This window comes from Manacus candei, unplaced genomic scaffold (assembly GCF_025592945.1).
Source record: "Manacus candei isolate 608988 ecotype Guabito, Panama unplaced genomic scaffold, ASM2559294v1 h1tg000014l, whole genome shotgun sequence".
Taxonomy (NCBI): domain Eukaryota; kingdom Metazoa; phylum Chordata; class Aves; order Passeriformes; family Pipridae; genus Manacus; species Manacus candei.
This window is the reverse complement of record NW_026138062.1, coordinates 17,025,827-17,042,848: the sequence shown is the minus strand read 5'-3', so window position 1 is coordinate 17,042,848 and position 17,022 is coordinate 17,025,827.

The window sequence follows — 17,022 nt, the reverse complement described above, 5'->3', positions numbered from 1 at the left end:
TGCCTCAAAATGGCAGTCCAGTATTTGTAACATGAATTCATGCTCACAGCATGGGCTCACTGCGTGTTGACTGTGAAGATGAAGGGACCTTCACCTCACCCCACCACCTGCATAAGTGACATCTCTTGCCTTCCTTTCAAGACAAGGAGGTAGGGAAAGAGAAGAAGTTGCCAACAAATCAGTTCACTGTTTTATAGTAGGTATGCCACAAGTCTGGTAGCTCCCTCTGAGACCAAAAAAAGATGGCAAGTACACTCTGTCCATTGTTGGACAGAGAAAGGGCCAGCAGCAGTAGCAGGAAGAATGTTTCTGACTTCAAACTAACATCAGAAAAAGCTAAGTTTTGCCTGCTCTAGGCATAGTTTTTTTTATCAAGAGACAGCCAGTTTCCTTCACCCTTCCTCTCCTGGCTTCCACTGTCACTTCAGGTGTCTGGAGGGAGGAAGAAGTTGAGGAGAGGTACCCGTGGATCCTCAGGGTCCAAATCTGTGCTCTTTGGGAGATGTTTACAGAAGTTCAGACTTGAGAACTATTAAGAACAAAGTTATTTTCACTCTGCTCTCCCTCTACACCCTCTAATTCCCTCTGCTGATTTATTTCCATGCAAAAATCTCATCATTTTCCTCAGGGCTTTTGGCCTCCCAAGCCAAGCCAGGTGAGGAGGAAGAGCAGAGATTTCCACCACAAAGCTGGCTTGTGTTCAGGGCAAAGATGTGGAAGAAGTAGTCCTCTTGGGAACAGGGCTCATGCTCTCCACAGGGAGCAGAAAAGGCTTGTTAAACTTGAAGCTGGTAAAACAAGGACTTCTCACTCTTGCAGAGATAATGAGGGAATTAAGAGCAGCAGTGGCTGAGCAGCATAAGGCTCCTGCCATTTTCAGAGACAGTTCTGCTTCTACAACTTGCACTAATGCCATGCAAGGTCAGAGCTGATGCAATTACCGAGTCACTAAAACAGTGGGTTCTTTGCTTTTCTACAGACAAAATACAGCATAAGAAAAAAAATAATATCTGCAAGGTTAATACCTATTCCTTGAGAAACACATAAGGAGTTCTCCCAGCTGAAAAGTCAATAATTTGCATAAGACTGAAACACAACCAACATGGATTTCCTACTCCTGTAGTCACTGGAAAAGTACTTCTGCACTGTGAGATCACACCAAAATCTTGTTCTGTACCCATCTTTTTCAGAGGGGAGGAGGCAGGCTTTCCATTGTCCAGGATGGCCTGTTTGTCAGGGTCTGAGGTCTGTTTGCACAACTATACAAATAGCCTTGTATGAACCCACAGCTAAACATTTTCACAGATCACATTATAAAGAGGACCTTGTAAAAGCTACATTTTTTGCTTTCACTTGTTTTTACTTGGATTTGCACTTTTGCTTCCTTAAGTGAATAAATATATGTGAGTACATAACAGATATCCATAGAAATATGTTGGATAAATATTTTATATTTGATTTTAAGGAAGTGTTCTGACTCTAATAAAGATTTTTTTCCACCAAAACATAAACCAGCAACTTCAACTAAATAGGGATATTTCTCACTGTCTCTCACAATCACAGAAGAGCAAGCCTATACATAACCATTTATATAATGAATCTTAAAATTCCTTATGCTTGATTGGTCTGTCTCTGGGTTTGTGTAAAATGATCATTGTACTGGTTTTCTAGTAACACAGATTCTTCATATTGTGATTTCTGGCAGAATGTAAAATATTCCAGTCCAAAGGACTGGAATATTGATAATGAAACAAAATGAAACTAAATAAAACAAAACAATCTTGACTGAAGGTCTCTAACACATGCATGAAGGTGAGAACACAGAAAACTCCCCCTAAAATAACTCATATGCCTGTTCTTTTCCTAAAGGCAAAGTCCTTTCCTATTTACTCATCAGCCACTTTTCACCTATTGATCCTTCAGCTGACCCACAGTACAGTACAGTGTGTGGAAAGCACAGCCCAGGGTTGATGTGTGTGCAAGAAGGAACTGGTCAACCCCAAATTTGGGGAGACAGAGTTGCTTTATTTTGAGTATGTGTTATCTCTCTTTTCAGTAGCTTTGTTGGAACTTTGCAGGATTTCAAAATGTTTTGAGCACCAGCAGTAGTTTTTGTTCTTTGGCTTGAAGAGCTTCCCAAAGCCTTTTTCCCCTTAATCAGCCTAAATACTAACAAGACCAAACTCTTCTTTCAGTTTCGGCCTGCGCTCTTTTACCTCTGCTTGGCAGAAGGGTACAAAGGACAGCTTCGCAAAGCACATTTTAGAAATAAGCACTGAGGTGACAACCTCTTTGCCGAGTTGCAGGGAGCTGTGACAAACATAAAAGGCAATATTTTACTTCTGACATTTCAGAAAATTAGATTTTGAAATCCTTTTTCAACAGCAGACCATGAAGTGGTCTAATTTGAAAAGGTCCTCTTAACAGCAGGATAGCTTCTCTTTAGTGTGAATGTAAATTGAAATTGTAGATTAAAAGTACATATTTTTTTCTTACAATAATCAGTCATGAATTAAGAAGATAACTAGGCTGTAGTTGCTTTTGCCATTAAACCAAATTTCTTTAAATGTTCTGCATTCAGTGCTCCTAAGTGTATCTACTGAAAAAAAAGGATCTGTTTAAAAGAGGAAAAACAATATATCCATGGGATTTTTCTGCTCTGAGGAGGCTTGATTTCAGGAGGATTAAGCAACCAAACTTAGTTTTTTCTCATAGGTTTCTCCCTCATTTCTCCCTCATTCTCCCAATGGGTAGGCTAAATTCTGTGATTTTCTTAACATAGTGTCAAAATAAAATAAAATAAAAATATTTGCGAAAAGATGTTCAAAACCAGCACTGCTTCTGGAAATTTAATATATTGTAAAAGTGACCTATGTAAGACTATGGGATTCTTTTAGGTCAAGCAATAATTGCATTATACTACTGACATAATATTTCACCCTACTGCAATAAGGCATCCTGTTCTTTTAGTAAACTACCTTTTTCAGAATCTCAGTGCTTTTGGCACCTTTAAGAACTGTAGGTCAAATTAGTAAATATATCAGTGAGAGCCTTGCTGAGAGAAAAAGCCATTGAACTGGTCATAGCCAGGAGGGGAAGAGATGTCTGAGCATGCAAGTGACTCTCTCAGCCCCAGTAAAAACACAGAGCTCCTTGAAATGAGGAATAAAACAACTTGGTCTAAATAATACAGAGTATTTAGATTATTGCTGTAGTCAAACATCCTGAAACTCTGTCTAGAGTCTTGTTCTCAAAACCATCCTTTGTGGTTTTCCTTTTTTTTCCTTTCAATTTCAAGATAAAACACAAAGAAATCCTAACTTTTCCTTGTTACCAACTGTAACAAATACAAAATACCTACAAAAATTAATGTATTTCAAATAATTTGGTCTTTCCCAACTTGTCCATTTTTCTAGACTGTAATGAACATAATTGTCTTTTTAGGGAATTCTTTTCTTCTCCTTTTCATGGGAGCAAAAGGTGAGAATAAGTTAAAAAAAGCAAAAGGCATCTTGAACATATCAGTGTCAAAAGCTAAAATCTTAATAGTTGAGAAGAGTAAGAAAAAACGTTACACATCTGGTTCTGTGAATGTGGAGGCATATCATGAAATCAAGGAAAACCAGTCTTTTGTGCAGGAAAAATTTAAAGATGTAATTTATAACCCTTACTGACCTTCATTCCTTGCATTTCCTGATTTGCTAAAGGGAGACACTCTAAGGTTTCAAATGGTTGCACAATTATACTAGAAAATGCTTCATAACCACGCTAAAGGAGAAAAAAAATCCCATACCTTGTACAACCACAGCTAGCCATGTGCCTATCTGCCACTGACATCCTGCCTTATTCTGATCTGCAAATTAAATCTAAAATATTAATTTCATCCAGTAACTCAGAGAAGCATGGACACCAGAAAGCATTTCTTCCCCCCAGCTGAGAGAAGGCTCAGCTCCCACGTTCATTCCACTCAAGCAAGTTGAGGTCAGCTCCACTAGCAGATCGAACCTGCCCTACTATTTTTAATCCCTTGGTTTTAATGTTGGAGGATGAAACACAAAGATAAAGGGGAAAGGAGATGGGATATGAGTATCAGAAGAGTTTTGTTTTTATTGTAAAGGAGAAGCTGCTCACTGATAGCATATTTCAATCTCAGGAGCTGCAGCACCCCCCTGTGCAGCAGGCAGGGCATCTGCTCTCCTGGTACAGAGGGGTAAAGGCTGGATGACTTTTGTAGCAGCTCCGTGGGACAGTTATTCAGGTAATATATCTTGAGTCTTCCTTCTGCCATAGAGCTCTGATTCTTTGTGACCTTCAGCTTTTTAGGCAGCTATTTGGGTGAATAATGCTCCTCTTTGTACTGTCAGGCACAGATACAGGAGGAAATGGAGGATGCAGCAGGAATCTTCCCTCTTGCTAACCCAGTTTTACAGAAAACCATATCCAGCAGAATGACACAAAAGAAGTCAGCTCAGCTGCCCTCTCAGTGGCTTAGATGCAGAGAGGACTATTGGTGCTTTCAGAAAGGGACCAGGTCCCCAAAGCCCTTCTGATGGTACTTGGGTCAGACACACCCTGCCCAGATGATCAGTTTACATTACTTTGTACGTACAGAAAAAAAGGTGAAACTATAACAAAATGTGAACACAAAGGATGTTTTCATTTATTTAGTCAACACATCTTGAAAGGAACATGGATCTGCCCTTGATAATAAGTGATCACATGTTCTGTGATGTTGTGCTGGTTTTGGCTGGGATAGATTTAATTTCTTCAGAGTAGCTGGTATGGGGCTGAGTTTTGGATTTGAGCTGAAAACATTGTTGATAACACAGATGTTTTAGTTACTGCTGAGCAGTGCTGTAACAGAGTCAAGGCCTTTTCTGGTTCTCACACCACCCCACTAGTGAGTCGGCTTTGGGTGTAGAAGAAGTAAGGAGGGACACAGCCAGGACAGCTGACCCCAATTGACCAAAGGGATATTCCACTTCATACCATATGGCATCGTGCCCAGCATATAAAGCTGGGGGAAGGAGGAAGAAAGTGAGGAATTTTTGGAATTTTTCTTCCCACTGTCTCATTTTCAGTCTTCCAATTCTCTCCCTTATCCTGATGCAGGGGGAATGAGTGAGCAGCTGTCTGGTACTAGTCATTGGATGCGGTTAAACTATGACATATTTATTTTTATGATGTGGGACACATTTTCAGACCCATCATGCTCAATTTTGACCTGATTTTGGAATGATGAAAACAAATTTTCATTCACATCAGGATGTGGTCTAAAAACACTTTTCTTCAGGTTCAGCTTGTGGTCCCAGCAGGATCCTGCTGTAACCTCTGACAGCAGCCCGGCCTGCTGTGAATGCCACTCTTCTCTCCCCTCTTCAGGGTTGGGGGCTAGAGAGGTTTTGTAGGTGGTGCCATTCGCATCTGGGCAACAGTCTTAGCTTTTCTCCTACCTGCACTGGGTGTGCCTGTGGTGTCACTCTCTGGATCAGTGAGGTAGAAGAAATAAACAGCAGGTTTGAAAGAGTCAGTGCCCATGACACTCTGAGCCTCAGATAGAAGCCCAGATCTGTGATCTAACTGCCTGCTTGCTTATGCTGTTCCTGGGCTTGGACACCATCTAGTCTTGCACCTGGAGCTTACTGACCTCTGCCATCTAAATGATGAAGCAGGTTCTTTCTCCAGATGATACACGGCATGGGGCTGCCAAGGCTGGCCCTTACCAAGCATCTCAGTCTTGGGCTGCTATGTTCTGCCTTGCAGGCTTTTCTCATTCCTTGCTGCCACCAGCAGCAGTTTCTTCAAATCTGGGGCTGGCTCCTATTTCATAGCTCTTACACTTCTGCCTGAGCCATGACAAATAAATAAATGAACAGTCATCAGAGACATCATTACAAATTACAACATAATGTAACAGATCATTAAATTTCCAAACACCTCCCCTTTCTTTGATGACTTCATAAAGCTTCTTGGCTTTGGTAAATACACTGCAGATGTATATTTAGCAGCAAGCCCAGCTTCAGTGGCTGTGGAGAAGAGTATTAACAGCATTTACTTGTACATTATTCTATAAATATCCACCATAAGTTTTTGCATGTATTCTCCACTGAGGTGCAAAAAAGCACTGTCTCACTGTAGCAGCAACAATTCCTTTGACCTGCATCATATGTGGGATGTTAATATACTTTAAGACATAGAATCTTGCAGCCAGAATCTGCACAACCTGCAGCATCTATATACTGCTGTTACTGCAGCTTGAAGCAGCAAGAAGGAAGATTTGGAACAACATAGTTTTTTTTAAAAAAATGTTTTTCCCTCTATCATATGCTTAGAAAAAGTGCATTCCACACCTCTGTATATTCTGTATGTGATTATTCTGAAATAGCGGCTTGTATGGATAGGAATATAAAGTACTATGTAGAATATTCCATCTTGGTAACGCACCGTAAAAATCACTTGCCCCTCTGAAAATATTAGCCGTAACAGCATCCTGCATCTTCAGGCATAGCCTTCACATCTGTAATTTCTCCTTATCATTTTGCTTGCAGAGTCTTGCTGTTGAAAAGCAAGACTCTGTTGAAAAGCTTGTCTGTTTGAAAAGCATCACTTAGCCCAGTGATGGATAGGACAGAGTCTGGGAGGCTGAAGGGGAGCGTGCACATACGTACGGAGCCCTGGTGCCATCCAGCGGGCAGCTGTGCTCTCCACTGTGGGAGCAAGTTTTCAGGGAGAACTGTGAAATTCCCAGTCCGGCTTTCTAAAACCCCTTTGTGCCTCCCAGACTCGTACTAGTAGTAAAGGGGAGTCAGCTCCGGATTCCCACTCCCTCAGGTGGTTCTCCTCAGTGCAGGCTGCTCGTACGTGTGCTGCGGATCCAAGCTCCTTCAATACAGCTAGTGGGTTTTAAAAAGCAATTTGGGTTATCTGAGTGGAGGGACCCCGTCCCAGTCTGCTTCAAGGAGTGCTTAAACACTTGTATGGAAAAAAAAAAAGAGAAACATAGAATAATACTGCCTAAGCAAGTCCCAGGGGACCCACTGGCAGTCCAGAATCAAGTATCTCTTTTGAGACACCTCTGGTGGTATTCACTTCGGGATACTGAGAGCTGCCCACCTCTTGGCATCACAGCCTTTACTCAACTGGTCTCCAAAACCATCTTGTCTAGACGCAAGTCCAGGTTTCTATCCAGCTTTTTATCCTGTTGTCTCATCTATCATTTTGCAAGAAATTGCAGCAGCAAAGGCAGTGCTGTTCATGCCATATTTTAAGGGTAGGTTTTTACAAAGTCAATGCACTCTCAGTTGGTAGCACAGTTCAGAGCGTCATGAACACCTTGCCCTGCTCAGTTGCATCAGCCTCATGGCACTAGACCCTGGAAGGCAAGATGAAATGGTTTTTGTTGACCACTACATTTTACTGCCAAGAACAAGGCTTATCTCTTTTGAGTCCTTTCTGGAGTTAATATTGCAGTCAGAAGCTTGACCCCACTCCACGCCTTATGGACTTTCTGATTTACTGCAACACACTCTTCCCACTCTCGGTGAGTCAAGAGCTTATCTGGGAAAACAGATGCCTTGAAAATGTGGGGCCCTTATTCTCTGTTCCAGCTAGATTCCACTTATAACTATAAGGGAGGGGGAAAGATTATGTTAAACCATCTTTAAGCTCTCTGTATTTCACAGTAGGCAAAGGACTAACTCTACTTCTAATAGGAATTAAAGTGCCTTAAGGTATTGTGATATAAGATCAGCTGTTTAGGAATGCTAACACGTTTCTGACCCACAGGAATAGGCAGAGAGGGTTTTTGGCTTCTGTCATAACTTGTATCTTTGAGGTTAAGAAAAGAGACAAAATAAATCCTTCTGAGGGTATTTATTTTACTCTTACTACTTATTTTTCTTTACAATCTGCAAATAGCCCTTCTGTTGGGGGGGTTATAGTAAAAATAAAGACTGGTTTAATTATATTTACCATGCTCTTAAAGAATAAGTAACCCTATCTGCAACTCAGATATCTGAAAGCGCACTCTCTAAGGAGTCAGACAGGCAGGATCCACTTCAACAGAGCAGTCCAAGACCATATAAAAACAAGATAATGTGTATAGGGTAGGTACAGAAGAATGCAGCTATGTGCTTAGGAAAACACTCCTCATGCAAACTGAGATAAAGCAAAAGACATTCCTCCCTTTTCTGCAGCCCTGACTGCCTCCGTATCTGCCTGCCAAGGTGACCCACAAATACCATTTATGTGGTTATGCACATCCCCCTGCCCTCGCTCATTGGGGCTACTCTTTGCTTCTTTTTTTTTAATCACCTAACACAGAACTATCTCCTGTTTTTCCACTGCAGGAGTCCCCAGTGAAAAGAAGCTAGGACCTCAGAACACAGCCCTAGCTGATTAGAAAAAAGTGTGCTCCTTGCTAGTGGCTAGAGAAAAGAAAATAAAATGTTTCTCATATCTTGGAGTTTGGACAGCCAGCCTGGCCTTGCCAAAGTCCAAGTTTATCTTTACTTATGGAGACTCCTTAAATGGCTGGAGAGGAAATATGGCTAGGAAAATCTATGTAGAGGAATCTGCTCACACCCATATTGTTGGGTTTTATTTGGAATAAGAGAAGACTAAGATACGGAGATAAACTTGTGGAAGGGTAGTTGCATAAGAAATTCCCTAGTGGGTGTTTTTTTTTCTGGGGGGGGGGGGAGTAGTCAGTCAGACAAAAACTCAAGTTAAAAGTCAAGAAGTAAAACTGTGGGGCTGTAGTTGCGTTTTGATCTCCCCATACCACTGTTTTTTGTGGTTATGTGCAAGTGGGGATACCCAGGGTGCCCTAGCAGAGGTTGTTCAGCATCCTTGCATCAGTGAAATGAGAGGAGCGAGATTTCCCAACAGCAGCTCTGAAGCAAAGCGTGTACATATGGGTGTATACCTGGAGGTGAAGAAGCTGAGGATAAGAATTTAAAAAAGCAGATAGAGATCTTCATCCAGCACCATCACTAAAGAGAGAGTGGATGAAATATCACCTTCCTTCTCCCACTTTACTTTCCAGCAACAGTGGTCAGAATTGGCCTAATTTCTGGTTTCCTTGAAAACCCTTTAGTGAGCATGTTTACTGTAACAGCTGGAGTGCAAATAGTGTAGCTAAAGAAAAGTCTGTGAATAAAGAGATTTTGGTAGTTCAGAGGGATTTAAGACATGTATGCATATGTAGGTTTACATGCGTGTGTGTGTACCCATGCGTGGATGAGCAGTCATTTTACACAAATTTTGAGAGCTTGGAAATTTTCTTTGGACTGTGCAATAGCTGAAAAGAACAGAAGGTGGCACGTTTTCAGCATTTTCATCCAGCAAGGAAGTTCAGTAAAGGAAATGCAAGAAAGATCTACAGTAAAGGGAAAAAGGATACAGAAGGAGGAATAAGACAGCTAAGTCCATATCACCTCCAATTTGATAAATCTCTGCTGTTAATGATTGTGCTAATGCTGAAGGCTGTTTATTTTCCCTGTTTTTGCAATTCACTGATGCCAAAATGGGCTGATTTTACTAGTCTCTCGTCAATTGTGATACACTTCATTTTGAGTACAGTAATATTTTATGAAAATTGTAAAATGTGGATGTAGTTGGGTTTTTTTTTTAGTTGTTTTGTTGTTTGTTTGGCTTGTGTTTTTTTAATGATAAAACTCACACAGTATGACCAGTTTATCAAGACCCATGTAAGGAAGATAAAAGTAGCCCTGACAGTTTCCCTTGCAGTGCAGTTACATGGGAGATACCAGCAGGCAGAAAGAAGAATTAATTTGCATTTGCCCAAACATTCTGTAACAAGAACTCAAAAGAAATGAATTAAAGATTACAAAACTGTTTGTTCTCAAGTCATTAAATTAAGATCTTTCTGAATATTCAATCAGGCTTTGTGAAACTCTTAGTGCAAACAGGTGCCTTTTAGCCCGCAGGAATTATCTTAGCCTGCCTGCTTTTCTTTAAAGCACACATTTAACTCTCTTTTCCAATCCACGAATCTGTGATAAGCAACAGGTTCCCCACCCCCTGTGTGACAGAAGAAAAAGCCCCATTTACAGCTGATGTTGGTGACTTACCAGGTAGGATGCTCCTTGTGTCTTGAACACTCCTTTTCGCTATTGTGTGACTAATTGCCACAGCTTAATGAGAGCAGATTGCTCCAGAGGGACAGCAAAGGCTGGTTTGAGCAGGACCAAAGTGACCTCTCCTGCCCCAGCTGGGGGTGCCAGGAGCCACCAGGGAACGAAGGTTCACATCCTATGGGAATAAAGCACTTTTGTTGCCCCTTTGAGAAATCTTGGACTGCATCTGACAGCAGACAGTCCTTCTTTGTTTAGCAGCCAAACTTCCTCATTCCCTGGGCAGTTGATTAGCTTTTAACTTCATACCTTCACCAGATGAAAAAGACTCCCTTAAAATATCTGGGGACAAGAGAGTGAGGCTTCAGGTGGCCCAGAGGCTGGGAGCATCCCCAGCCACAGACCCCTGCAAACACAAGCTCACTGATGGAGCCTGCTGCCTTCCCTCTCTTTAGTGGCATTTCCAAGCCACTTTGCTACTGGGGGACCAAAACCAACTCACAGTAGTTCCAGAAGGGGGGTCAAGAGCCCAGCAGCTCAGGAAAGGGGCACAAGGAGAAGCTGCTGCTACATTTTTCAGCATCTAGGCTGCAGGCTCTTGGGACAGGAAATCCTGTTGCTGCAGCATCTTGACATAAAATAAATAAAAGAAGCATGGACTTTTGGAAGAATTCTGTTTTTAACTTCTCTTTTTCTTAATGCATTTACTTGCTGATCTCTAAACACAAGGTATCTTGGATGAATGGTTGTGCTTCTCCTTGGCATCCTGCAGCAGATCTGGACTAAGAAGCTCAAAGCTGGAAGTAGAGATTGCATCAGCTGGTCCCAGGAGCTGCCACAGTTGAAGTCACCATCTGGGAGACAGTCCTGAATGCTACCAGTTTGCTTATTTTGGACTCCAGCAGAGTGTATCAAATAAGTCCCTTACCCCAAAGCCCTGGGAGGTGCAGTCTCAGGTTTTGACTGTGGGTCTAGCTCCTGTGATTCCTTCCAGTCAAATACACCTTGAATTTTGCTTCCCAGCTTGTAACACTTCATTCTTGTGAACTTGTCTGAGAAATTACATATAAATAAAAATTGTATTATATAAAAAAATTACATTAAATATCTACAACTTACATAGTATATAAAATGCACAGATTAGATACAATTATATGCTGTATATGTATGTTTAAAATATATATTACATGATAAAACCTCTATAAAATTTATATAATAATAAAAACATATTTTGTGTGTGTGTGTGTTTGTGTCTGTGTGCACACATGTACAGTTGTACGTCATGCTTTGAAACCAAACATTTTGATGGAGAATAACACTTCTCAGCACTTCTTGAGAAGACAGGAGTAATGCATATTACCACAGCTGACAGTTCTAAATGGGAACTACAGGCAATGCCTAAATGCTGAAAGAATTTTTTTGAATTGTTGGCCTCACACTTACCATTCATAGTGATGTTACGGATGTCAAATACAGTTCCTGAGGAAACTGAAGTTTCCTGAGTGAGAAATATCACCCTGGCACTGTCACTGAGAGCTAAATTGGAAAGGAAAATCCAAGCATCATACCAAGTCAAACAGCTTGCACAGATGCTGTTATTGGTGGTCTTACTCTGTGCATAGTGTTGCAAGGTAGAAAAATCATCACAGTTCAGGAAAGAGTTATAAATTAGTGCCCCAATTGTTGCAGCAGGTGTGCAAACAAAATTCTTCAGTCAAATGTGCGGTAACAGAATCTGAATTTCCCAGAAAAGCTGTCTAACTATAAAACTAGTTGAGAAAAAAACCCTTAGCAAGAGAAAGCAAGTATTGAATTGCTCACATGTAGCCTGGTTACATAAAAACAAGGAGTGAATTTTGCCTCTGAAACTTGCTTTTTTTTAGGTGCCAGCCTGGTTAAAAACAGTTAAGTTAGCAACAAAACAGTTTCAGGCATGCACCCACCTGGCTATGTCCTGCAGCTGGGTTAGGTCTCAGTGCACACCCTGCTGTGTTGAGAGTCATGGCTAAAAAACCAAGATTTTCCCATAACCAATCACGGCATGTAGACCCTTAATCAGCAGTAAGAATTGCACTTCTCTCTTGCACTTCTGTTCAGCAACTTTTAGATGTCTGTTACCAGCATAATTCTGTCTATGAAAGGGCTTTTTTTAGACCTTGTTACTAAAGTTTACCTGAGGGGAGTGAACATGATCTGCTGAGACCTTTGCCACTGACATCTTGGAAGACATGACATACATGAGCATATCGCCTGTGCAGCATTGCAATCTGTGTTTGACACTGCAACCTGCACTTGACACTGCAACCTGCACTGAAAGAAGTCCTCAGGAGTGCAAAGGAGCTGTGAGAGACCCTGTGCTGTACTGCACACCCTGATGCATTAGGGTTGCTTGGAATATTGAGGGCAACTTGTGGCACCTCTGCTAAATCCTGGGCAGATGAAAGTTGCTGTGTGTGTGATGCATGGGCAACTGTTGATGTCCATAAGCCATTACAAGTCTTTCTCCATCTATGCTCTTCAAGGGTGGATCCAAATCTTTCCTTTCCTCCTACTGGGAGAGAGTGCTTCAAAATCCTGACAGAGGAGGTCAGGAATCCTGACTCCAGAAGACTGTGTAAGGCACATTATTGATGAGGTGGTCTGTGGTACTGTTGTGTGATGCTGCTATGAGATGTGAGCACAGAAAGGCACCTATGAAGCCAACCTCCTGACACAGCAACATCATTTTGCCCCCAAAGACAGAGGCTTTTGTTGTCCTGAAAAATTAGCCAGAGCATACTCCTGCCTTGGTTTCACAGATTTGACAATACAGGGGACCAGCCCCTGTGGGGCATAGTGTAGCTTGCTGTACTGAAATCCATGTGTCTTGCCAAGAAATGGAAGAGAAGCCCAGCCACCTCCCCTTGACCTACTGCTTTTAAAGAATTTGGTATTTATGTTTCTCTCTTACCATGACCATTTTGGTGCCATTAGAAACATAAAAAATACATCAGTGAAAGAGACACTTGAAAGCCTAAGAAATATTATTTTAACCTTTTGTTACACACAGTAGAGAATAAATGGAGTCTGTTTATAAGGTAAATAAAATCATCAACAGTATCTTTTACCTTGGCCCTCACAGTCCTCTCTCCAGATGCTTTACTTCATTCTGTCCAGATCATATGCCTTCACAGGATATGCATCAGGAAAAGGCTATTGGATCATGCTACCATTTCAAGCAGTCCTCAGCAGGAGGTTTAAGCAGATCTGAGGTGCAGGTAAACCAGCTGTTAGAGGCCTAGAGTGCTGATAAATGGAAACTTTCATTCCTCACTTAAGAAAAAACCCACAACACCCCACATTATGGTTTTTGCCCTTTATATTACCAATTCCAAGCTGGGGACTGGTGGGTCTTTGTACAACTGTTAGTGCAAAAGATTGGCTCTTCTGGGTCTGGTGATCTGCCTTCGACAGTGCCCAGTAATGAAGGGAAGAGAAAGGAAAAAGATGACCAGCTTGATCCTTCTCCTGAATCCTCCTTACTTTTACTAGTCCAGCCTTTCTGAACTGGCTGTTGTTGCAAAAAGATGATTGCAATGGACTTTTTTCTCACGAATTTCACTTTTTTAGTTTGGCATGCACATCATCCTTCAGTAATGAGTCTTGCAAATTTTAATTTTAGATCAGATGATTAGGTATTAACTACTTTGTTTCAATCTTGTAGCCAGAAAATTTTGCTGGGTGGAACCTCTCTAAAATATTACAAGAAACAGTGAATCACTGTCACTGTCTCTGTGAGATTTAGAATATAATGAACCTCTATAATACCCTCCCTTGGGTAATTCTTTCCAAGGCTAAAGAGTGGAAGAGAGTTTTATCTGTTTAATCTCCTTATGGTGAAGGCATTCCTTACCTTTTATCATCCTGTTTGTCATTTGCTGCGTCATTCATTTCCATTATATTCTTTTTTGGGAAGGGAATGCAAGTGGAAGGAAAGCAGAAAGTAATATATTATCAAAGATGTGGGCACAACATGCACTTATCCAGAATGTCTCTTCTTGTGTTCCATGCCGAGTTACACCTTTTGCTGCAAAAATGGTCAAAAAGACGCTAGAGATGACAATTGTTACACATTATCTTCCAGTTGCACTAGTTGAACTTGAGCACTTTAACTTGTACAGCTACAGATTCATGCTTTACTTGTAAACTTACACTCAGGAAAACTTGTATCATGAGTCTGCAGGTAACAGGACCCAGCAGGAATCCAGCATATGCTTGAGTATTGGCCATGAAATGAAACAAGATGTATCATTTAAGGATCTTCCAGTTGTTAGTTTCATTTTTACTGGAAGTCAGTGGCTACTTACCAAAGCAACAGTAGTACAAAGTAAATTCTGAATGGATTATCTCATGAGAAAAATAACAAACCCCCCAAAACTCAAGCAGCCAACTACTTCAGAGCAATTTACTGAACAGTTTACAAAGTTGAAGGATTCAATGATAGGAGTTGAATTCCTTTGGGGTAGGAGTCATTCTTTCAAAAGACAGTGAGACTGCACTAAAAATCCCTGTCTCATATAGATGCTGATATGGGACTAAGCTGGGGCTGTGAAATGAAAGTCACCCTGGACTTGTTGAAACACGCTTGAACATCCTAGGAGTACCAAAATTCCACTAAGTGCCAAAATGAGTGTGGACTTGAACAAACATGTACATGACTTGATTACTGTGAATCTTGGAGTGAGAAATTAATGCCCTTTGATTTATTGATAGTGCTATAGTCCTGTGACCAGATTCTTTATTCTTTATTCATTTACATATACAGCTATTTATATTGGTGCAGGACAGAAACTCTTTCAGTCTGATTTGTCCTGCAGAAATCACAACACAGAGCTCACAAATTTGACACAGGATGGCTCTGCTCAGTCTAATAACTGCTGAGTGTAATTCACATGAACAAGGGTAGGTAGCAGAAGTCAATAGACATAGTAGGAATTGCTGACTGCTAGTTTATCTTTCCTTATAGCAGTTGGTAAGTGTACAGCACCACCCCTGTAACTAGCCATGAAGTATGACCTTTCTGACAGTGAAGGAAGTAGGTGCTTGCCTAAATTCACACAGAAATCAGAGGTCAGTGCGGGCCAGTTTACCAAGGATGGGGTGAGAAGGGAAAAGTTCAGAGCTGCTTTTTCTTTCTGCATCATCGTATGTGTGTATTATCTCTCTCTCTCTCTCTCTCTCTCTCTAAACAGTTTCACCATAACTGTCTACATCCATCAGTGATATATTTGCCCCCGGGAAAAAACAAACAAACAAACAAACAAACAAAACTAATGAGTGGGCACAAGAAACAACTGACAGTGCTGCATGAACAAGGGAACTGCTCCCTGCATACTCAACTTCACTTGTCAATGAGACTAGTAAAATAAACCTTGTCAGCACACAGGAACATCGCAATCCAGCCTACAAAGACTTGCAGATGCCTAGAGGTTTCTGATGTTCTGGAATTGAAAGATAAATCCATCTCTGAGTCATGGGAACAACCACAACGATTCAAAAACAACCTTAGTGCCAAACACTTTGTGACCAGAAAACAATCAGCTCAGGAACAAAGCAGTAAGATTTATTGCAAACACAGTAAGTTTAATTCCACTGATGTGACAAATTAATTTTTTTTAACACTGCATTACTGACCTCTCTTCAGAGGGTGGTATTCATACACGAACTTTAGATCAGTAACCAAACAGAAGTGGTTTTATTTTTTTCCTGGTACAAATGCCAAATATCACAGCCATAAACATAAGCAAAAAATTGTTCCAAATAAATATGACAGCTTGATAACAAATTTAAACACAGTAATTATTGTATAAATGGTTAAACAAATGGTATTACTGCTAGCAGAATAAGCATCTCCAGGGAAAAGAGGATTGAATACATAATCTGGAAATAGATTAAATATATATATAAAATATACTCAGTTTATTGCATGGATAGATAAATATTAAAATATTTGTGCATATAACTGGGAACGAGGCACTTATTCAGGTTAGTATAAACAAGGCCACTTGTTAAGTAGAAGGGAAAATGTTAATAAGCTTTCAAAACACGTTGCTGAAATCTAAAACCTTGAAGCCATAATAAAAAAAATCAGCATGCTGTTACAGAGGTATTTATAGTTCACTGAATTGTAAGAAATCCAGTTTCTTAAGAATGGGACAAATCTGGCCTGCTTTACCAAAAACATTGGGATTTTTTTCCCAGGAAGAGGACTTTAATATCTGACTTATGAATCTCACTCATGCTTGTCCAGCTTTTCTGTGCTTACTGTGTCCATTTCTTTGTTATCACCAGTCTGCACTATTATTTTATATATTGTTAGAAAAACATTAGACTGGTAATCCCCATCAATCTAAATATTTTACAAAGTTGTAATCAGATGCCATTCAAAGCAGTGATCAAGTTGTTTACCAGGCTAAATATTTGGCTTGTAGAACACATGGGTTTTGATGTGACTTTATTAAAAAAATAATAATTAGAAAAGATTTTGCCTGCAAGGAACTTTAGTGATATTTCAGCCTGGAAAAATTCAAAAGCAGAAAAATAGCTCTATTGATAAACAACTAATTTCTGTATTTTATATATATTTTTTAAAAAAAGATCTCTGCTTATACAAAACAGGCATTTCATAAATATTAAAATGTTCTATTATTTACATGTGTCCCATTTTACTGTAGAATCATTGACTGCTGTTATCCAAACGTGCAGGTTCTAGGAGGGAAATTCTGCTTTTCACATAGTGATTTCACAAAGGCAAATTTGAGGTTACATTTGCAACTTAATGGTGAACTTACTAAATACAAAAAGTATCTGTGGGTTAAGTCTTTGATCAATCTAGCACACATAATACATGGATCACAAAACCGGGAACATTAAAAGAGCAAATTGA